The sequence below is a fragment of the Sinohyriopsis cumingii genome, chromosome 11 (assembly GCF_028554795.1).
Source record: "Sinohyriopsis cumingii isolate HCF-2022 chromosome 11, ASM2855479v2, whole genome shotgun sequence".
Lineage (NCBI taxonomy): Eukaryota > Metazoa > Mollusca > Bivalvia > Unionida > Unionidae > Sinohyriopsis > Sinohyriopsis cumingii.
In genome coordinates, this window is record NC_142971.1 from 82,681,823 (window position 1) to 82,687,424 (window position 5,602).

Here is a 5,602-nt window from a genome sequence, read left to right on the forward strand (position 1 = left end):
TTATCTCCCCCGGCGAATCCAATATCATCGATGGTCTCGTTGATCCACGCTGGATCACCTACAAAATCAGATTCGGGCCAGTCGGGATAATACAGCACGTAGTCGGATCGACCTGAGTTCTTAGTACCATCCGATTGTAATCGACCGCCGAATCCCTTGTATATCGATTTGATTTTTTCAATGATATTTTTTAGCGTTAATTTACCCCTTCGGAACCTCGTGTCCGGAAATATATCGCCAAAATGTTTCAACAGCGTGTTGTACTTGTCAAGTCGGTCTGGTTGCGCTAGCATCTCAGATACGCTATTGATTAACCCGGCGCGGCTTACAGGAACGCTCTTCACATCAAGTCGATCCGGAACTACATCGGGGAGACTCAACGTGCTAAGAACATTTCTGATAATTTCGAGTTGTTGCCGGTGGTTGATTTTATCAGACCGACATGGCGTTGTTGCTACGGCGCTACCGTTATTATGCTCGTCAACGAGAACGCGCTGATATCGCTGCAGCCGCGAAACGTTTTTATTCAGGTATTCTATCCGATATTTATCTAGTTTTCTTACGTCGGTTTGGAACACGTAGTTGAGATACGTCAACGCCTTTTCATATGGCTTCAGTCGCTGTTCGGGGTCGTATTGGTAGTATTTATCGGTGATTTCATCGCCGATTTCATCACCGACACCGGTAATTTCATCACCACCGGTGGTTTTACCACTGGCGATTTCATCACCACCGGTGTTGTCACCGGCGATTTTATCACCACCAGTGATTTCATCACCGGCAATTTCAGTATTTCCCGCCGCAGCGATTCTCTCTCCGACGGAGGATTTTAAAAAATCATCTACGCGTGGATCACTATCGAGTACAGCGTCGCTGACTCGTTTCTGCCCTTGTTGTTTTTTTTTCTTCCATATTTCGTATTCATCTGGTAATTCCCATTCAACTGAATAACCGGTTCGTTTCATCATTTCAACGAGTCTGCACGTGAAATAACGTTTTGAATTGTTCTCGTCGATGATCGTGCTAATAAACATGAATCCGTAACCGGTATGTACATCACAGCGGTTGGGCGTTCTAAACAGCAACTCTGTCGACGATAAATCCCTTTCATGCGATTCGATTGCCGAAATAATATCATCGCGGGTCAGTGGAAGCTCTGTGCGGCTCCGTTTTGTTGCAGAGTAATGTACTTCCGAAATATTTCGGAAACGATGGATGGCTTGTTTGGTAGCCTCTACAGACCCTAATTCCTCGGAAAACACCGTCATGTACTTGAATCGCGGGTCCACAATGGATATCCCGGCCTCGACTGTACAATTATAGATCACCACGTCGATGTTTTCAAACGCCGCAGTGGTATCAGCGAAATCTCGTTGTTTTTCGGCCGGGTCAGTGTCCGCATGATAGTACTTTACTCGGTATCCTAAGTGCTGTAACAATTTGGCGAGCTTCTCCACAGAATAATTTCCGCGTTGTTTATTGTGCGCGAATACAACCGCGCGATTTCCTCGTCGTAACATGTCTAACAGTTTACTGTAGTTGTCTCGGTGAGATTGTTCCACAATAAATTTTTTATCGTGATCGGGCCGATATTCGTTGATGATGAACTTCATGTCCGGGCGATTCAGGTATTTTCTGAATAATTCTAAGTCGTCATTGTTAGCGTCCGCGTCAAGTACAATTACCCGCGCCGCGGATGAAATCAGCCATGTCAGTGTCCCCCAAATCTGTTTACCGCGTCTTGATGAGACTATTTGTCGAAGGATTCCGTGCCACTCATCCAGCAATAGAACATCGGGAATTCCCCCGACCCGTACAATTGATTCTACTTGTGAAATGACTTTACGAGGCTTTTTAACGTTGAATATAATATCCCCATGGACACTCTCGTACGATTCGAGATTGTAGTCGATGGCGGTCTTTCTGGTAAATGTCTTTCTGTACGATACGCACAACACAGACTGATCATCTCGTATTGATTTCCACGCCGACTCTGACTTGCCGAGTCCACAATGGGATCCGTCCATGTAGTCGTCGTTGAGAATGATTTTGCATCCGCGGCCGCCTTCATGAACGGGTGACTCGTGATAAGTATAATCGGGAGTCCTCTTGGGAAACTCGCCACTGTAGTCGCTGCGGCGATAATTGAAACCCCTTACATACCTTTCGTAGAGGGTTTTATCACCACCGATTTCATCGGCGCCGTCACGCTGTATTATTATTCGCTGCGTGCTTCTGTAACAACCGATCACAAACTGATCAGAGTAAACACGCACAAATGCGTCAATGGCCTTTCCCTCGATGAATCCACCGATCTCATTGTACCCGTGACGTCGCTGACATATGTTGCAAAATGAGCCTGCAACTCGCCGTAGCGACACTATGTTGCCGAGCCGATTTGTAGTCCCGGTGATTTGATCGGGTTGTCCGGACAATAACGTGGAAAATTGTCGAATTTGTTCGGCGGTGATTTCATCGGCGATTTCATCGCTGGTGACAACACCGGTGGTGATTTCATTGCCGATTTCAGGTTTCAGTTGTTCGTAACACGGCTGAATAGAGACCGGACAAGATAGCAGCGTGCTGGTGAATCCAACAGGGTAGATCAATCGCTTATCAACGCTATTTGGTCGCGCCGACCTGGTTCCGGATAATTTGATGCTATACAGTCCAGCTTGCGTATCAACATTCCATGTTGGTCTGTCCGCGGCGACTTTTTTCAACAGCGATTGATGTTCCTCGAAATCTACCGGGATCGTTTTCAACATGATGTGATAACCGCCGCTGGTTTCAAAAACCAAAACATCGTTGACGGAGTCAACTAACTCATGGAAATACGACAACAACTCGGCCAGTGATGGCGTCTTGGAATCCACGTCGATGGTAGGATATCTGCATCGGTGTTTCGGAATGATTTCATTAACAGCGGAGTATCCCCGAAATTCGCTTATGTCGGGATCATCTACGAACACGTGAAATCTCCCCATTTGTTGGATGATTACTCCACGAATTTGATAGTCTGCGACGGTGAGAAGATCAATTGCGGATTTTTTACTGGAAACACTCCAAGATGGACCTAAATGCCTTCGGTAGTATTCTCGTACGTCGTGATACGTTTCCGGGTGTGTAAAAAATTCATCCGGGGATTCTTCGTAGTAAGATGTTCCGCGCCCCAATGCGTCGATGAAGGTGTTATTGGAATAATGATTATCCATTATACTGTATGCTTTTTAATATTTAATTGAATATTTAATAATGGTTAATAATAATGGTTAATCCGGCGCTTGCTGTCAATAAATGCAAATGGCTCCCCCAGGGATCAGGAGTCCCATGCGGAAAAAACTGCTACGGTGAGTTTTGCGGGGTGCATAACAGTAGATCAAAACAAGGGAGTAAGAACGGTCCCCAGCCCTGTCTCAGATGTGGAACTGGCGTCCGAGGAAGGATTAAAATTTGTATCGGCTGTGGAAGCCCCCAGTATCGGTCCGCGGTAGAATACTGCCAACGAAAGAATAAACCGATACCATCCCCGGAAGAATTCTTGAAATCACGATGGGGCGACCCGTCATTGGCAATGGTTCCTCCATCAATATTGACCTGCCACACGTGGTTAAAAAGTCAGACCCATGACAGTCATGAAGGAAATATTAGTCCCCGCCATGACAAGTCATGGGTGGAGAAAATGTCATAATTATTATTTATATGAACTAGGACATTTTCTCCATCAATGACAGAGTCATGGAAGGAAATGTCAATAGTAATTCATCGGCGGAAACTGGTCAGAGTAAAAAAAAAATTATAATTATTATTCTTGTTAATTCTGACTGTTTTTGGTCATTTTTTTTACTGTTTTTGGTCGTTTTTTTACTGTTTTTGGTCGTTTTTCGACTGTTTTTGGTCATTTTTCGACTGTTTTTGGTCATTTTTTTACCATTTGTGAGGGTAAAAACCCAAGGAAATCATTTAGAGAAAATCGATGTTTTTTCTGAAAAATCGAGAAAAAACGACTATAGTTGGCAAAAAACGATCAAAAATCAAGAAAAAACCAGAAAAAATCAAGAAAAAACAGGATTTTTATCGAGTGTAAAAACCCAAGGAAATTTTGATAAATTCGTTTCGGTTTTTAACAAGGAGAAAATTTCCCATGGTCGACCCACCCCCATGATAAAATCAACGATGACAGAGTCATGATGACGGACTTATTACACCGTGAAAATAACTCTTATCATCCATGACGAGTCATGGAAGGAATTGTCATATTTCCTATTCTGTCATGACTTTGACGGCAGTAGCGTGTTAATGATTTCACAAGTGAATTACCTATCGCGGCTATGAATTACAAAAAAAAATATCGCGGCAATAATTACAATTAATTTTTTTCTCCGCGGTAGAAATATATCAGTTGTTTTTATTGTTATTGTTATAGCAAGGTCACTATTAATAGTAACTACTTAGGGGTCAATAACAATAACAATAAAAACAACTGATATATTTCTACCGCGGAGAAAAAAATTAATTGTAATTATTGCCGCGATATTTTTTTTTGTAATTCATAGCCGCGATAGGTAATTCACTTGTGAAATCATTAACACGCTACTGCCGTCAAAGTCATGACAGAATAGGAAATATGACAATTCCTTCCATGACTCGTCATGGATGATAAGAGTTATTTTCACGGTGTAATAAGTCCGTCATCATGACTCTGTCATCGTTGATTTTATCATGGGGGTGGGTCGACCATGGGAAATTTTCTCCTTGTTAAAAACCGAAACGAATTTATCAAAATTTCCTTGGGTTTTTACACTCGATAAAAATCCTGTTTTTTCTTGATTTTTTCTGGTTTTTTCTTGATTTTTGATCGTTTTTTGCCAACTATAGTCGTTTTTTCTCGATTTTTCAGAAAAAACATCGATTTTCTCTAAATGATTTCCTTGGGTTTTTACCCTCACAAATGGTAAAAAAATGACCAAAAACAGTCGAAAAATGACCAAAAACAGTCGAAAAACGACCAAAAACAGTAAAAAAACGACCAAAAACAGTAAAAAAATGACCAAAAACAGTCAGAATTAACAAGAATAATAATTATAATTTTTTTTTTACTCTGACCAGTTTCCGCCGATGAATTACTATTGACATTTCCTTCCATGACTCTGTCATTGATGGAGAAAATGTCCTAGTTCATATAAATAATAATTATGACATTTTCTCCACCCATGACTTGTCATGGCGGGGACTAATATTTCCTTCATGACTGTCATGGGTCTGACTTTTTAACCACGTGTGGCAGGTCAATATTGATGGAGGAACCATTGCCAATGACGGGTCGCCCCATCGTGATTTCAAGAATTCTTCCGGGGATGGTATCGGTTTATTCTTTCGTTGGCAGTATTCTACCGCGGACCGATACTGGGGGCTTCCACAGCCGATACAAATTTTAATCCTTCCTCGGACGCCAGTTCCACATCTGAGACAGGGCTGGGGACCGTTCTTACTCCCTTGTTTTGATCTACTGTTATGCACCCCGCAAAACTCACCGTAGCAGTTTTTTCCGCATGGGACTCCTGATCCCTGGGGGAGCCATTTGCATTTATTGACAGCAAGC